At 43.2% G+C, this 19,311-nt stretch overlaps 1 pseudogene; it reads left to right on the top strand.

Annotated features, from left to right (window-relative positions):
• On the top strand, positions 1 to 5,777 carry LOC119312829 (annotated as a pseudogene).
• The last annotated feature ends 13,534 nt before the right edge of the window (positions 5,778 to 19,311 follow it).

The raw sequence follows: 19,311 nt of genomic DNA on the forward strand, positions 1-19,311 counted from the left end.
ACGGGAGGCTCCCTCCGCCGCGGCCCCCCCGCAAATGCTGCCGCCGATCATGGTGAATTCCTCCCCCCTCCCCTCCCGTCTTCCTCCGTGATTTACGAGGCCCCCGCCAGGCAGCGCGGGCGCCCTTCCTCCGCCCCGAATCGTCGTCCGACGCGAATAGAGTTTGCGGCTCGTGCGGGGGGGATTGCGCGAATTTTTCAGGGGTTTCCGCCGCGATTCCTCTCGTCCGAGGCGGGCCAGTGTGGTTGCGTTTCGGTTTGATTATTATTAATTAACATCTCTGCCCGGCGCTCTTCAGATCGGTTTTGAGGCCGAGTTGGGGATTTTATTTTGTTTTTCCTTCCCGGTTGCAATCCTCGAGGTGGCGTGCGGAATGGGAGAATGTGGCGTCCGCGCCAGGGCGTTTCGGTTGCGATCCCGCGGCGTTCAATCGCTGTTCCTGATCTACTACGGGTTTGTTAGCGTTCGCCTCGTCTGAGGCGGCCTTCGGTTTGGGGATTCCGCCGCGATTCAACCGATTCCGGCGCAAATTGCGGAGGGGCTAACACCCCTCCCCGTCTGTACCATCATCCTTCCGCGGCTCTGCCTGTTTTAAATGCGTTGGTTGGCACCTAATTCGCATCCTCCTCCTCGAACCTTCCAGAGTAGATCTCTGGCCCCGCTGCGCCAGAACGACTGTTCATGGCGCGTGGTGGATTTGTAGTACCCTTCGGCCTTCGCGCGGAAGTCATCTCCGCCATTATTTTGTTGATTTTGTTCTGATTGAGTGCGTGGTTCGATTTGTTTTTCGAGGATCCGTTTCGCTTTTGTCCGATAGTGTGGCCACTGTTCCACCTTTTATTTTGCTGCGTCCATCACGTGTTTCGTTGGTTGGGAAATGGTTAGTCGCTTCTGTCAAGTCTGTTGGTGATTGATGATATATCTAACAGAAGAGAGAAACTCTGTTTGGCTCCAAAAAGGATAAACTGCCGCCATTAGAACGCATCTTTATTTGTGTGCTCGATTTACTTTACTTTCTTGGCTGCATCTGTTCATAAGGGGATGCAATTTTGTCTGCACTCTTGAGAGTCAGATACTGAGGCAAAATCTCTTTTACCTCTTGCAGATTTTTCGATGAACGTTCTGGGGGGATCTGAAGATGGCTTCAGCGTGTCCACGCCGATGCATTGGATGATGCGTTGCTGAGTTTTACTGAAGCCGCAACAAGCATGTCAGTTGTGCAAATAATGATGCATAACCATTCATGCTCTGACACCCCCGTCTGGACCTTTCTTCTTCTTATGCAACCCTGTACTAGCGAACCTACTACCGTCATGAGCTTCAAAGGTGGTGCGGGTTCAACAGTGCTCGGTTTTGTTACTGTTCAGTGATTCCTGCTGAAGCCTCTGTCAGTGAAGTTAACGACCATGGAAAGGTGAGCTATAGTTATTTTTTGCCCATTGTATATTTTCTGGCGGATGAACTAGTTTTTGACGAGGCTTCTGAATTTTTGCAGGTATAAAGTAATAAGGGAGATTGGTGATGGGACTTGTGGAAACGTTTTTAGGGCTTACAATATAGAAACAAATGAAATTGTAAGTGCATTCTTGTCAAAGGACTCTGCTTTCTTGTAACTTTTATATTAGCCTCATTTTTCTTCCCTTTGTCTATCCTGTGACTTTTATGCTTGTAACCATCAGAGATTAGCAATTTTAATTTATTTTTTACTACATTCAGGTTGCTGTTAAAAAGATGAAGAGAAAGTTTTACCACTGGGAAGAGTGCATCAGTCTGCGAGAAGTAAAGGTAATATTCTTCAGTGATGGGTATATCATCGTATCTGATCAAACAGCACTGTTTTGCATTTTGTGTTAATGGAGAACCATCCTTGTGCAGGCCCTCCAGAAACTAAATCACCCCAACATAGTGCAATTGAAGGAGGTGACGATGGAAAATCACGAGTTGTTCTTCATTTTTGAACACATGGTATTATGTTATTCTTGGCATCGGTTTTACTGTTTAACTTATGGAAGCAAAACATTAATAGCAATTCCTACATGCGGTCTGTTATCTTCTTTTTGATGTTTGTACCAAGTGTTATGACTACCTACATGTGTCTCAGGGATAATCACTAGTCTTGTAGTGTGTATTTACTTGGGTTCACATTTCTTAATTTGTCTGTGAGAAATTCATCTTACGTCGGCTGGAGCCTTTTGAGTTTTTAAACTTCCTATGCTCTCTTGAACATCTTGTGGTACTCAAATGTAACTGATTTCTCCCTTCCAGGACTGTAATTTATACGATGTTATAAGAGAAAGGAGTGCTCCTTTCTCTGAAGAGGAGATACGGAAGTTTATGCTCCAAATACTGCAAGGCCTTGTGTACATGCATAATAATGGATATTTTCATCGTGACCTGAAACCTGGTAATTTGGTGGAGTAAATTCTGTTTGAATGATGCTCCCTCTGTACCAGTAAAATGACTAATCTAAGGGGAATTCTGTTCTTTCAGAAAATCTTCTGGTGACAAACGGAATTGTTAAAATTGCTGACTTTGGGTTGGCAAGAGAAGTATGCTCCAGTCCTCCTTACACAGATTATGTCTCTACCAGATGGTGAGTTTCTGTATGAAAAGGCCATGTTACTCTATTGGGTATTTACCTTAACCTTACCTGTCATGTTCAAGGTACCGGGCTCCAGAGGTGCTGCTGCAAGCTTCAGCTTACACACCTTCTATAGGTGATGATTCTCTCATTGGTTTAAGATTCTATGCATAAAAAGGATTCCGTTATATTGTAAATTATTTTCTTTTAATTTGTGCTTACTGCTTATATTTTGTTTATTCTATCTTGTTTTCTAATTGCCTAACACATAGTAACTCCCATCTAATACGAGAAATAAATGACACCTTGCCATATTTCCTCATATTTTAATCTTATTGTGTCATTATAGCTTCCCCTTATGAGCCTTTATGCCTGAATGATATTGTCATTAATAAATAAATGTGCTCTTTCACAGACATGTGGGCCATTGGTGCAATTCTGGCTGAGCTTTTTACACTGTCTCCACTTTTCCCTGGTGAAACGTATGTATTGATCTCTACTTTTCATAGCATAAATCTAGACCAGATTACTTGTATCTCTCTTTATATTACACTGACCTCTATCGCTCTGCCTTTCTAATATTTTATTTTATCATAGTGAGACAGATCAGGTATACAAGATATGCGCTGTGCTTGGGACCCCAGATTACTCCCTCTGGCCAGAGGGAATGAACCTGCCTCGTTCAAGTAGCTTCCAGTTTTTTCAGGTGAAAATGAGTTCTGTCTACATTCATTGGATGAAATGCTTTTGTGGCACTAATACTTATCATCTGTTCCAAAGATTCCGCCAAGAAATCTGTGGGAGCTTATTCCTAATGCTTCCCTGGAAGCTTTAGACTTGATCAAGGTACGGCAAAGAACCACTGTTTTTTTTTTCTGGTCTTGGAGCAAAGTTGTCCTTTGCGCGTGTAAAATTGTAGATGCCCCAGTTGATGTCCGTTCATTCTACTTACACCTGGCGTATAAGTATCAGCACTAAGACTTCTGTCATGATGTTTCTCTGTAATCTATATTGCATTGTTACATAGATTGTGATAGCAATGAGTTTGAATGCTGTGAATAATCCAGCTTTTGTCCTTGATGTTATTTATGTGGTGATAATTTTCCTCATTAACCTGCTACTGTTTTCTCGTCATTTTTATAGCAACTTTGCTCCTGGGATCCACGAAGAAGGCCAACTGCTGAGCAAGCACTACAACATCCATTCTTTAATGTAATAATTTCCACATTGAGTTGTCTACGGGTACTTTGCTTTGCTTTTCTCTGTACCTTAGACTTTTGAGTGGTCTAGGTGCGCAAGTGGGTACCAAGACCTCTCCATGATGCTTCCTACTCAAAGAGGAATGAGCCTAGTGAGTTCTGTAATCACAGTTCATTTGCTAGGAAGTTGATACGAAAATCTAATACATTTAAGGTTTTTCTGATCGAGCTCCCACTTCCTTTTGTAGGAGCAACACCACCAAGGTTGGAACTGGACCTTTGGTGTTTTGGTAAAGAATCTGATGACCTTGATCTAACTCTCAGCCTAAAGCCAAGCTCTGTATCAGGTACCAAAACATTTCACTCCTGTTGAATATTATCTTGTGTGTACCATTGTTCGAAAACAGTAATCGGTCATATTGAACCTGCACATGAAACTTGGAAGGAATACCTTAAACTGCACTCCTGTAGTGTTGCTCTTGGGTGTTAATAGTTGAAACCGTATTGTATTAGCTGGAAACAAATGTGTTATACTAGTCAGAACATGATGATTACTGGCTTCAGAGTTTCTGTACAGCAAAACGGGATAAGATATTATGCTGGACTAACCCATGTTCTAGCATGCTGTGAGATATAAGCAAATTGATGTTGAAACAGCTTAAATGCATTCATGCGACAGATTTATCTTTTCAAAGTTAAAAAAAAAACACATGTGCTTAATGTGTTGTTTCCTCTGACTTATGTTCTATATTGTTTCCCTTTCTTGTAGATCTTGGTAAGCATGTTCCAGAAAATAGACAAGAGGTGAGAGTTGCTCTTTGTGACATGGGAGTTACATATCCGAGTGAAAATCTAGTGTTTAAGCTAAACTTTTGGTTGTCCTAACATGCAGGAAAATCTTCTATACCCAGGTTATGGGAATCCTCCTGTACAGCCAGGTACATGGTTTTCCTCTGTTATTAAATCTTGATTTGGAACTGTTTTCTACTGCATACAAATATGTGCATCGCATACCACAACCAAGTGCATCATCATCTATCGGATATTTGTGAACCACTTCACGCGGATAAAAGCGTAAACAATATGAAGCGGAAATTCGGATCTAGTAATGAATCTGTTTGATTTCCCATTATAAGAAACCGCCAAAGTCAGATATATACACTTGACTAAACTAATCAAACTTTCCTGATATGTTTATATGCTTTGTAATCATTGCTATGATAGAATCAATCATGGTTCCGTGTTGCTCAGAGACGTGGGTTGTTTGTTTTTTTGATGAAAACAGGGCTGTGGCCACTCATGTCATCATCGCATCGGCCGTTGGGGGAAGCCCCGGCCATGCCATCCTGGCAGCAGGCGTACATTGCTGACAGGTACGCAGCTCACATATCTAATTCCACAAATGCGTAGTACGAACTCTCCCAAAACCAGACCAGATTCCATTCCCCGCTCACTCATGATTGCTTCCGTTTTGTTTGGGGTGCTTTGCTCAGCCAAGCCACCGCGCTGCCAGCTGCTGGGGGAGGAGGGGGAGGGGGAGGATTCCCGGGCTCTTCTCCGTTCGGGCTGTTCCCTCTGCAGCCCAACCTGATGGAGAAGCGGTCGCTGGCGCCGGCGCCCATCCGGCAGGTCAATTTCTTCTGACCGACGGCTGAACAATGATGATGATCCCCCGGGTTTGACAAGAGCAGCAGCAGATCATCATTATCATCATCATCATCCGGAGTTATTTTTTATACGAGTGCTAGACTCGGACAATAAGCCGCGCGGGGCGGCGAGGCGAGGCGACGACAGCAGCAGACAACAAACATGTACATACATATTCGTAGTAGGTTGACATCAGGTCATCATCGTATTTGAGACTCTGTTACTCTGTACATACAAACAAACAGTTTTGTACGAACGACCGTGGTTTTTCTCGATATATATTTTATAATATCGACGAGTGTGTGAGTGAGTGAGTGATGAAGATTCAAGTCATATGGCCATTCCTACCACACATGTGATTCTTTGATGTCTGCATTTGGTTTCTTTATGATGATATCCCTTGTGATGTTGTTTCTGATGGTGAAGTTTTTATGGCCTTGATGTGGTGGTCGTGGTGGCGTACCAGGAGCTGACACTGGTTGGGCTGGAATGTTGGATGCACGGAGTAAAGGCAAGGCAAGGGCATTGAAGTGAAGTGGCGACGTGACGACGTACACTACTATTACTAGCTTGATGTAGTACGAGGGGGTGTAGGCGTGCAGGGCGTGGGCGCCTGCCGGCCGGACGTGACCACGGTGGAAAGAAAAGGAGAGAGCGGAGTAGTAAAGGTCGGTTCTGACAACGATGTAATGTAGCCTCAAGGAACAGGGCCGGAGGTTGCGTGGCGGTGCTTCAGTACCGTTTTCGTCCTTGCTTTCTTTCTTGGTCCGCGCGGCACTGATCAAGCAAACATAATAGGTCTCACCTAGGTTTCAAAACAATGGTACTACGAAATGTTGTACAGATTGCTTAAGTTGTACTACTCCGTTTTTGACACTTGAAAGTGTCAAAAAGAACGTCTTATATTTGGGAGTAATTCTTTTCCTAAATCCTAAACTGACATTTCCCGCAAAAAAAGAATCCTAAACTAACATAGTCCGAAAAAGAAAAAAGCTCTATTGTTTTTTTTTTTTGCGAAAAAATTTCCAATCTATTCATCTTCAATCATTGCAGTACAACGAACACCAGAAATAAAAATTACATCCAGATCTGTAGACCACCTAGCGACGACTACAAGCACTGAAGCGAGCCGAAGGTGCGCCGCCGTCATCACCCCTCCATCGCCGGAGTCGGGCACAACTTGTTATAGTAGACAGTCGGAAAGTCGTCGTGCTAAGGCCCCATAGGACCAGCGCACCAGAACAGCAACCGCCGCCGATGAAGAATAACGTAGGTTCGAAGGATTCAACCCGAAGACACACGAACGTAGACGAACAACGACGAGATCCGAGCAAATCCACCAAAGGTAGATCCACCGGAAACACACCTTCACACGCCCACCAACGATGCTAGATGCACCGCCGAAACGGGGGCTAGGCGGGGAGACCTTTATTCCATCTTCAGGGAGCCGCCGGCGTCTCGCCTTCCAAAAAAAAAAAAGCTCTATTGTTCAAAGAAGAAAGAAAGAAAAGAGAGTGTAAGCAAAGCAAGGCTGTTTCCTAGCTGGCCTGGCCTTGTCCTGTCTGAATTGACCTGACCTGGCCAGGCCATCCAAGGTTGGTCACACCCGGTATGGAAGCCAGCCGCTCCTGCAGGAAAGTAAAGCTAGAGCTGCTGTCGCTACCACCATTGATGAGATGAGCGGGCGCACCCCTGGCGACCGTGTAACTCGGCAGTGAATGTCACTGACACGGGCGTAAAAGTAACAGCAGCGAATGCCACGATACCTCTTTTTTTTTCTTTTTTCTTGTTTGCGAATACGAATGCCACGATTCCTCTCCTGTTTTTCCCAGCCAACAAAAGAAGAGATTATTTACTACTAGTAGTATCACATTATTAATTTCTCGTCCGGGTGCGACAGGTGTACTACTACAGTATGTTCTCCCGCAGGAAAAAAAGGGGTAGGGAAATAGTAGGAGTACAGCGTGAAGTTTTTTTTTTTGAGAGAGAGAAGTAGAGCGTGAAGTTGGGCACCGGCACTGTCCACTGACCGTACTGCCAAGCAAACTCTCACGGGAAAGAAACGAGATACTAGTCGGTACGACGACGAGTCGACGACCATGATCATCATCATCATCATCTCTTTGGTGTCTGTCCGTTATACATGATGGACCCTACTCACCCTGCCTCTGGTCTCTGGGCGGGCATGTGTTCAACGCGGCTGAGTGCTACTGCTCGTGCCAATCCATCTCCATCCGCACCCATATCCCGCCCTCACGTCGCTATACAGCATATCTATTGCGTTTCGTGACACTGCCCGTTTGGTATCTCGTACGGGTTGAAACCGTTTTCCCTCTCTTGCGACAAAAAAACTAATACTAGAATATTCCCGAAAGTAGTAGTACAGTAGTATATTCTGATTAATTAGTTAATGAAAATATTTACAAAAGCACCCAAAAGATATTTACAAGAGAGAAGAAGTGACCGGAGAATGTGGTACTACTACACTTTATGCCTAATAACGAAACAAACAACAGAATAAATCTAAGTTCGAGTAGGACCAGGTTAATAAGGCGCCCAACGCGTGCGAGCGAGTGGCGTCGAGCGTGAGTGAAGCTCGCTCGCTCGTCGTGTCGCCACGCCAGGCCAGCTGCTGCCGCCACCAGAAGCTTCCGTTTCTACTAGTAACCTGATTTGGACCGCTCTCATTATGATTAGCCAAGATAACAAGCCAACAATAAATTATCAACAGCTACCACTACTAGTACTACTACTTCTTGCTTCCTCACTCTGAGGAGCCGGTGCACGCAACACCCAAAACCGTTCCAAATAATAAGAGCGGCACATGATCAATAAACATCCATACAATATATACCAAGTAAACCCTAACAAATAAATAAATAGTAATAAACAAATAAAAGGAAAACATCTACTACCAAATAGTACCGCTCACGCGTTTCCCATTAACAGATGCGTGCATGAGGAGTTGTGCTAGCCGAGCGTTGTGGGAGAGTATTTATATGCTACTACTCCTACATTTTTTTCCCCAGGCAACTGCGAGTTTATCGCATTATGTACTACCACTATATATTTTCTAGCTCGCTCTTACTGTCTAGAAAAACTCAGTGCTACATACATACTACGGCACAAAAACACTGTGTTTCGCTTCAAGATATCCGCACATGTGCTACAAGCATACACGTTGGAAATTCTTTACCATATGAGATCGCGCGTGTGTAAATGTGGTGTCGGATTTTGAACATTGGTAGATAAAGGTTGCACGTTGCAATTATGGCACCGTGTCAAGCAATGCCGCCCACAACAATTCGAACCTTGGCCTTTCCAGCACCAACTCTGACATCCATGTTGCATGCCAAAATAATTTTACTGACTCAATAGAACCACCAACTCAGAGTGATCAACATGAATTTTATGACATTAGGATCACTTTCATTCCACCGCCACACTGCACATCTAGACATCGAGGATCCAAGAGCGAAAAATGGGCTTCAGGGTAACCATGTTAGTCCACGTGTTGCCACCGACGGATTGGTCTCGGGGACCATCTTATACCGCGTTCCCTCTCCCGATCCTTACTAAAACCGAGGTATTTGGCCCCAAAAAATGTCGGCCCACACGAGACAAGTTGCTTCTTCGGCCCGTGCTATTGCTTTGGGCTGAGAAAATCGCCCCTCCTAGTTGTCATGTTCCGCCACCGCGTGCAAATTGACATGCTCATAAAACCCCTATCTAGACCGTCAATGTGGATCATACTTTGAACTCTGGTAGGTTGAACTATACGCTACAATTATGACTCTCATAATTCGGACACTTGTCCTTTGTTGCATCGGTGGATTCGACATCCACATCATGAATAAAAACAAAATCCTCAAACTAATGGTGCATTAGAAGCCCAGAGCAAGACGAGACGAAACTAATGAGGCGACAAAATGAAAAAAAACTAAGAATGAGGCTAACACACTGGAATAATCCCAGCACAACAACACTCAGATAGAACAAAAATGAATGCATCACCACTTGTTTTCTTGATAGTAATACTGATAATAAACTTGTAGTAGGAGTAAATGAGTAATAGCAAAGCACAAGATCATGGCTTGATGCCCACCATAGGTTTGTCTGCCACATGGGTCCCACCTGAACCCAACCCAACAGATGTGTTGCAAAGGGGAGGTGGGGGCGACGGGCTATACATATGAGCAATCGGTCTTCTCTCTTCGGTTTCCTCCTTCTTGAGTTTTATGATGATGCTAATGCTTGCCTCAAGTTGGAATCATTTTTTTACCACAGTCACTTGGTGAAGATCCGTGAATTGCTTCCCCATACTGTAATGAGGGAAGCCATCACTAAAGCATGTCTTCACATGTATGCTATCACGATGTGGATCACAAGCTTCAAATATAACCTCTGGATGCTCATCTTTTGAACTAGATGACCATCACCTCAGAGCTTTGTGAACTAACCTCTGGATGCTTAAAATATATTTTCGATGCAAGCTCATGAGAAAACCTAACCCACATGAACATAACAAAGACATAGCATGGGTTAGTTCACAAAGCTCAATTCACAATTACTTACCACACCACTAGACCACTTGATCCCACACGGTACAATATCTGTGTTTGTGTGTTGGCCATCTAGATACAATCTTTGAGCTTCAACTTGGTCAACCAACATCTTTACCTCATGATCCATATTTGTTTCTTGAAAGCCACAATGAACATTTCATTTCACTTTATTGCTTCAATACTATATCAACAAACACTCTTTCATGACCATGTCAAGTCTCACCATGAATATCATATTGGTCACCACTTGTTCTTCTAAATGCTCCATCAGAATCTCTTGAGAGGCACAATGAAGTATTCACTCTAGTTGCCTGCTTCAAGACATGGTCCACTAAAACACAACACATGAGGTCACGATTATTTTTTCTTGAAACCATAACTTGAATTGTTCTCCCAAGTGTCCTTGATCCATATAAGCCCAAATATGTCAATCTTTGAGATCCTCCAACAAAATCTATCTTGAGCATATTTTGTTTAGACAGTGAAACCAATCTTAATGGATTTCGTAGATATCTCCAAAGGCAACTAGTAACCTCACTAAACATGAGATCTCGAGCGCTAAACCGTAGGCCTAGTGGGCACGGGGAACTTGTGCGCACGGGGTATCAGAGGGTTTAACACTCGACCCCATCTGCACGGGAGCTAGGAGGCCCTTGCGCACGCGATGTCCGGAGAGGTTTGGGTCGAACACTTAGGGGGGCGAACACACTTTCATTTTGGTCGTGCAATCCTCCTATGTTGTCATGTAATGCCACCGTGTGCCAAGTACGTAGACCCGTAAAACCTCTATCTAGAAGCCAATGCATATCGTACTTCAGACTCTGGTAGGTGAAATTATACTCTACAATTACGACACTCATAATTCAGATACCCGTCCGTTCTTGCACCGGTGATTCAATAAACTATGACATGAGTAAAAACAATCCTGTGAATTAATGGCACCGAGAACAAAAGCAAGACGAGATGGGAGAAAACTAATGATGTAGACAAAAAAAGTTTAAAGCATGAGATTTACAAACTAGAATAATCCCAATAGAACAACAATGAATTGGAAAAAATGAATGCATCCCACCTGTTTTCTTGATATTAAACAATAACAATAGCAACAGAAAATCCCAACACCATGTCCATCAGAGGTTTGCTCTTGCAGGTGGTCCCGATGCCCACGCCAGAGCCGACCCTGAACCCAACCTAACTCAATCATATGTGTCCCGAAGGGGATGTGTGGTGGGGGTAGGAAGGGACTATATGTACGGGTCTTGATTTTCCTCTCACCCCTTATCCTTCTTCCTCCCTCCTCCTCAACCCTACTTCAACTGCCCTCCATCTATATATAGGTCCCCAATCAACGTATCCGAAAACACGCTGCAAACACTCATAGTTCGTAAAGTTTTAATCATATGGGATCACGCAAGTGTATAAACGCGGTCTAAATTTTTTAACATTGGTAGATACATGTTGTATCTTACTATTACAACACATATCGGGTGATGTTATCTTGTACTTTATTCAGAACCTTGGACCTTTCTGGCATCAACTCTGACATCCATGTTGCGAGTCTAAACAAATTATCTGAATTCAATAGTGGCGTGGACCCAAAGCAATCGACATGAGAATTATGACATTATCACCACTTCCAGTATGCTGCTTTACTCTTCCCATATAGACATCGAGGGTTCGAGAGCCTCGGGCGAGCCGAGCTTCAAGGTCGCCATGGCAACCCATGTGCCACCACCGGCAGATGGTCTTGGTAACCATACTGGGTCGCTTCTCATCTGCCCCACACTAAAACCGAAGTATTTGGCCCACTAAATCAAGTAGATGCTGGCCCACAGGTGAGAATTTGCTTCTTTGGGCTATTTTAGGGTTCTGGTCTAAGCAATCAACCCCTCATATGTTGTCATGTTCTGCCACAACGTGAAATACACACACTCGTGGAAATTCTTCATGTGTCATTTATGCAGATCATACTTCGGGCTCTATTAGGTGAAACTATACTCTACGATTACAACACTCACCATTCAGATCACCATTCTTTATTGCATTAGTGGATTTGGCATCCATGTCTTGAATAAAAAAATTAAAAATCCACAATGTGATATTGCCGGAAACACATAGCAAGACCAAACTTAAGATGCAGACAAAAAAAAATAATCAGAACTCACTTAAAGCATGAGCCTAACAATCTGGAATTATCCCGGCACACCAACAATGAAACAAAATAAAAACGAATGCATCACCACTTGTTTTCTTGATATAAATAATAAAAGTAATAGTAACAACAATGTACTTGTAGTAATTTCACAAAAAAGAAAAATGCACTTGTAGTAGGAGTAATAGCAAACCATAAGAGCATGTCCACCGTAGGTTTTCTCTGGCAGGTGGGCCCCACCCACTCCCCGAGTCGACCCCGGACCCAACCTAACCAGACCAGATGTGTCCCAAGGGGTGGGGTGGGGTGCGATATATATATACTGGCACCGGGTCTCCTCTCATAGATTTCCTCCTTCGTCTTCCACCCTCGGCCCTCCCCTCCCCACCCCACCTCAACCCTACTTCGGGGCTAATGAACTTTCATTTGGGCTGTGCAGATCGGCCCTCCTATGTTGTCATATCATTCCACCGTGTGTAAGGTACACATATTCGTAAAACCTCTATCTAGAATGTCAATGCAGATCGTACTTTGAACTCTGGTAGGTGAAATTATACGTTACAATTATGACACTCACAATTCAGATACCCATCCTTTCTTGCACTGGTGGATTCAATAACTATGTCATGAGTAAAAATAACCATGTGAATTAATGGCACCGAGAACCAAAGCAAGACAAGATGGGACAAAACTAATGATGTAAACAAAAAAAGTTTAAAGCATGAGCCTAACAAACTAGAATAATCCCAACAGAACAACAATAAAAAAAAGAATGCATCACCACTTGTTTTCTTATTAAACAATAATAATAATAATGTTGTAAGGGCATATTTCTCCCTATGTTGTTTTGGTGATTGATGACAATGCATTTGCGGACTAATCATGTGCATTGAGCATTTCAGATATCTCATGTCTAGGCACAAGACGATTCAGTGCCCCTCAGAGCCTAATGAAGACGGTGTTTCTCTACGTTTCTTTTCGGTGGATTTGAGTCGTAGGAAAGCTGTACTATTAAGAAGGGGTCCGCTTCGGAAAGGTTAGGGTGGAATCAATACGTACACGTCTGTTCCTTTGCACCACCTTTCCTTTGCTTCTTTGGAGCACCATCTGTTTATCCGTGTCTTTACAAAATGAAGGCCTCCAAGTGTTCTAGTTCTATGGCGTGCGGTAGTACTGCTCAAGGGAGAAGTAGTACCGCAGTGGCCCATGGTAGTACCAGCCAGGGAAGCGGTAGTACCGCTCCTCAGGAGCGGTAGTACCGTGGCCTCTAGCCCAGAAAACTGACGTGCGCGGAAGTAGGCGCGGAAGTAATTTTTTCGTCCGCGCCCTACGCGGTAGTAACGCTCCCAGCGTGCGGTAGTAACGTGCTGGATTTTTGCACAGACCGAAACTCAGCAGAAGTAGCCACGCATGTAATTTTATTAGTCGGTGCACCCACTAATCCCTTTTGGATCTTGTTACTGTTGGGTGTTTGAGCACCCTAGACGGTTGAGGTCACCTCGGAGCCATATTCCATCATGGTGAAGCTTCGTGGTGCCATTGGGAGCCTCCAATTAAGTTGTGGAGATAGCCCCAACCTTGTTTGTAAAGGTTCGGTCACCATCTTCAAGGGCACCTATAGTGGAATCACGGCATCTCGCATTGTGTGAGGGCGTGAGGAGAATACGGTGTCCCTAGTGGCTTCTTGGGGAGCATTGTGCCTCCACAGTGCTCCAACGGAGACGTACTTCCTCTCAAAGCGAAAGAACTTATGTAACACATCCTCGCCTCCACCGACTCCACTCCTGGTTATCTCTCACCTTTACTTGTGCAAGCTTATATTGTGTTGTATCCTTTGCTTGCTTGTATGCTTGTTGTTGTTGCATCATATAGGTTGTTCACCTAGTTGCACATCTAGACAACCTACTTTGATGCTAAGTTTAATTTGGTTAAGAAAAGCTAAAAATTGTTAGTTGCCTATTCACCCCCATCTAGTCAACCATATCGATCCTTTCAATTGGTATCAGAGCTTCATCTCTTTTTAAGGACTTTGCCGTCCGAAGAGTATGGTTGACACCACGGGCGAAGTGGAGGGTCACCCCAGTGTGAATCCCACTTTGTCCGCGGCCAATGCAGGATCCTCGGTCTCTCGTGAGGAGTTCAATGTGGCTATGGACACATTGAAAACCTCCATTACGGCCGAGGTTAAAGGGATGTTTAAGGAGTTTCTTCATGAACTTAAATTATCCACCGAACAAGGTGATGGATGCTAACTCCAAAAAGGGGGAAGCTAGTAACGAGCATGCTCCTCTGCCTAGTGGTAGAAGTGGGAGTGGCATCTTTGCCCATGTTGAACCTCCACTTACTTATGGAGGACCGGTTCCCTCCACTCATATGAATCATGTTGGTCCTCCTCCTAAGCTTGTGAAAAATGAGGATTTTGCTTCTTGGGTGTATCACTTTAAACGTCATTTAAATCATAATTCTACTAATCTTTGGAGAATTATTGAGCAAGGTTTCTACCCGCACGACCCAAGCAACTTCACTCCTAGAGAAGCCGTGGATCATCAATCCAACGAGTCCGCTCTTTTCATTCTCCATGAAGCTATCCCTCCCGAAGATATTGCACACCTCCGGCCTTTCACCGTGGCCAAGGAAGCATGGCAACATGTTGTTTCCATTTTACAAGGGAAGTGCTAGCATTCAACGCTCCAACTTTGAAGTGGTACAAGATGAAGCTGATGAGTTTGCTATGAATGAAGATGAAGAAGCTCGTGAGCTTTACCGGAGATTAACCACTCTTGCGGTCTCACTCCAAGATCATGGGAGAAAGGATGCAGATGAAAATTGGATCAAGCGCAAGTTTCTCAAGGCCATGATACCTTACCACAAGGCCATGTCATCCGTCATCCGTCATCCGTCAAAGGTCGGACTTTCACGCCTTGTCCTCAAGTGAAGTGTTGGATGAGTTTGTTGCTATGAGGATCTTGGACAAGACCGCCGACAATGCGGTGTTGCATTCTCAACAATCAAAGAAGCCCAACCTTGCTTTGAAGGCCAAGGCTAGTATGGAAGAAGAGAGTGAAGAGAAAGAAGAGAAATGTTGCCCCGAAGATACCAAGTATGCTTATCATGAGCACATGGCTCTTGCGTCACAGCAATTTTGGAGCAAGAAGAACATAAGACCCAACTTCAACAAGAACAACTCAAGTGGCACCAAGGGCAAACAACGTGTGAGGACATGCTATAATTGTGGCAATGTGAGCCACTTTGTTGTGGAATGCCCGTACGAGAAGATGGAAGACAATGGAGGCAAGCTTATCCGAAAAGACAAGGCCAAGTCCTTCCCCAACAAGAACAACTTCACCAAGAAGACTCCTCCCAAGGGGTTGGTGGCACAAGAAGAGTACAATGATGATGATGATGATGATGAGTGCTACATCTTGAGCTAGCGTTGGTTTTCCCCGAAGAGGAGAGGGTGATACAACAAGTGTAGCATAAGTGTTTCCCTCAGTTTTGAGAACCAAGGTATCAATCCAGTAGGAGGCTCCTCAAAAGTCCCATGCACCTACACAAACAAACTGAGAAATCGCAACCAACGCAATAAAGGGGTTGTCAATCCCTTCATGGCCACTTGCGAAATGAGATCTAATAAAGATAGTAAGATAAGATAAATATATTTTTGCTATTTTATGATATAGATGCAAAAAGTAAAGATGCAAATAAAAGTAGATTGAAAGCAAATATGATAAGAGATAGACCCGGGGGCCATAGGTTTCACTAGAGGCTTCTCTCAAGATAGCATAAGTATTACGGTGGGTGAACAAATTACTGTCGAGCAATTTATAGAAAAGCGCATAGTTATGAGATTATCTAGGCATGATCATGTATATAGGCATCACGTCCATAACAAGTAGACCGACTCCTGCCTGCATCTACTACTATTACTCCACACATCGACCGACTCCTGCCTGCATCTAGAGTATTAAGTTCATAAGAACAGAGTAACGCATTAAGCAAGATGACATGATGTAAAGGGATAAACTCATGCAATATGATATAAACCCCATCTTGTTATCCTCGATGGCAACAATACAATACGTGTCTTGCAACCCTTTCTGTCACTGGGTAAGAACACCGCAAGATTGAACCCAAAGCTAAGCACTTCTCCCATGGCAAGAAAGATCAATCTAGTAGGCCAAACCAAACTGATAATTCGAAGAGACTTGCAAAGATAACTCAATCATACATAAAAGAATTTAGAGAATATTCAAATATTATTCATAGATAAACTTGATCATAAACCCACAATTCATCGGATCTCGACAAACACACCGCAAAAAGAGTTTACATCGAATAGATCTCCACAAGAGAGGGGGAGAACATTGTATTGAGATCCAAAAAGAGAGAAGAAGACATATAGCTAATAAGTATGGACCCGTAGGTCTGTGGTAAACTACTCACAACTCATCGGAGGGGCAAGGATGTTGATGTAGAAGCCCTCCATGGCCGATTCCCCCTCCGGCAGAGTGCTGGCGAAGGCTCCAAGATGGGATCTCGCGGATACAAAAGGTTACGGCGGTGGAAATTGTGTTTCGTGGTGCTCCTGGATGTTTTCGGGGTACGTAGGTATATATAGGAGGAAGAAGTACGTCGGTGGCCGCCCGAGGGGCCCACAAGACAGGGGGCGCGGCCTCCTATCTCGTGGCTTCCTCGGCAGCTCCTTGACTTGCACTCCAAGCTCTCCGGATCACGTTAGTTCCAAAAATCACGCTCTCGAAGGTTTCATTCCGTTTGGACTCCGTTTGATATTTCTTTTCTTCGAAATACTGAAATAGGCAAAAAAACAGCAATATGGGCTGGGCCTCCGGTTAGTAGGTTAGTCCCAAAAATGATATAAATGTGTAAAATAAAGCCCATAAACATCCAAAAGGGGTAATATAATAGCATGGAACAATAAAAAATTATAGATACATTTGATACGTATCAAGCATCCCCAAGCTTAATTCCTGCTCGTCCTCGAGTAGGTAAATGATAAAAAGAGAATTTTTGATGTGGAATGCTACCTAGCATAATTCTCAATGTAATTTTCTTTAATGTGGCATGAATGTTCAGATCCAAATGAATACAAAATAAAAGTTCATATTGATAAAAGAAATAGTAACACTTCAAGCATACTAATCAAAGTAATCATGTCTTCTCAAAATAACATGGTAAAAGAAAGTTCATCCCTACAAAATCATATAATTAGGCTATGCTTCATTTTTGTCACACAAAGATGTTCCCAACTTCTATACCCCCGATGAAAAGCCAAGCAATTGTTTAATACTTAAATAATCTCAAACTTTTTCAACCTTCACACAATACATGAGCGTGAGCCATGGATATAGCACTATGGGTGGAATAGAATATGATGATGGGGATTGTGTGGAGAAGACAAAAAAAGAGAAAGTCTCACATTGACGAGGATAATCAACGGCCTATGGAGATGCCCATCAATTGATGTCAACATGAGGAGTCGGGATTGCCATGCAATGGATGCACTAGAGCTATAAATAAATGCTTAACAAAAGAAAACTAGTGGGTGTGCATCCAACTTGCTTGCTCACGAAGACCTAGGGCATTTGAGGAAGCCCATCGTAAGAATATACAAGCCAAGCTCTATAATGAAAAATTCCCACTAGTATGAAAAAGACAACTTATGAGACTCACTATATGAAAAACATGGTGCTACTTTGAAGCACAATATATGAGACTCACTACATGAAGAACAAGGTGCTACTTTGAAGCACAAGTGTGGAAAAAGAGATAGTAGCATTGCCCTTTTTATTTATATTTTTTTCTTTTTTTTTCTTGGGCCTTTCTTTTTTTTGGCCTTTCTTATTTTTTCCCTTTGGGAAATGCTCTAAAAATGAAGATCATCACACTTCCATTGATTACAACATATGAATTACAACTCGAAACTAGAACAAGATATGACTCTATATGAATGCCTCCGGCGGTGTACCGGGATGGTGCAATGAATCAAGAGTGACATGTATGAAAAATAATGCATGGTGGCTTTGCCACAAATATGATGTCAACTACATGATCATGCAATGGCTATATGACAAAAGTAATGTATGTCATGATGATGATAAACGGAATGGTGGAAAGTTGCATGGCAATATATCTCGGAATGGCTATGCAAATGCCATAATAGGTAGGTATGGTGGCTGTTTTGAGGAAGATACAAGGAGGTTTATGTGTGATAGAGCGTATCGTATCACGGGGTTTGGATGCACCAGCGAAATTTGCACCAACTCTCAAGGTGAGAAAGGGCAATGCACGGTATCGAAGAGGCTAGCAATGGCGGAAAGGTAAAAGTGTGTATAATCCATGGACTCAACATTAGTCAAGAGAACTCATATACTTATTGTAAAAATTTAGAAGTCATCAAAAACCAAGTACTACGCGCATGCTCCTAGGGGGATAGATTGGTAGGAAAAGACCATCGCTCGTCCCCGACCGCCACTCACAAGGATGCACAAGCCAGGTACACTTCATGTTTCAAATTTGTTACACAACTTTAACCATATTGCATGCTACGGGACTTGCTAACTTCAACACAAGCATTCTTTAAATTCAAAATCACCCAACTAGCATGACTTTAATATCACTACCTCCATATCTCAAAACAATTATCAAGCATCAAATTGATCATAGCATCCAATTCACTTTCTATGATAGTTTTTATTATACCCAACTTGGATGCTCATCATTCTAGGACCAACTTTATGATAAAACCATGCTGTTCTAAAAGACTCTCAAAATAATATAAGTGAAGCACAAGAGACTAGCAATTTCTTCAAAATTAAGATACCACCGTGCTCTAAAAGATATAAGTGAAGCACTAGAGCAAAAACTATCAAGCTCAAAAGATATAAGTGAAGCACATAGAGTATTCTAGCAAATTCTAATAAAATAGGATTCTCCCAAAAGGTGTGTACAGCAAGGATGATTGTGGCAAACTAAAAACCAAAGACTAATATAATACACGATGCTCCAAGTAAAACACATATCATGTGGCGAATAAAAATATAGCTCCAAGTAAAGTTACCAATGAACGAAGATGAAAGAGGGGATGCCTTCCCGGGGCATCCCCAAGCTTAGGCTTTTGTATATTCTTGAATATCTTGGGGTGCCTTG

Source organism: Triticum dicoccoides, chromosome 5B, assembly GCF_002162155.2.
Source record: "Triticum dicoccoides isolate Atlit2015 ecotype Zavitan chromosome 5B, WEW_v2.0, whole genome shotgun sequence".
Taxonomy (NCBI): domain Eukaryota; kingdom Viridiplantae; phylum Streptophyta; class Magnoliopsida; order Poales; family Poaceae; genus Triticum; species Triticum dicoccoides.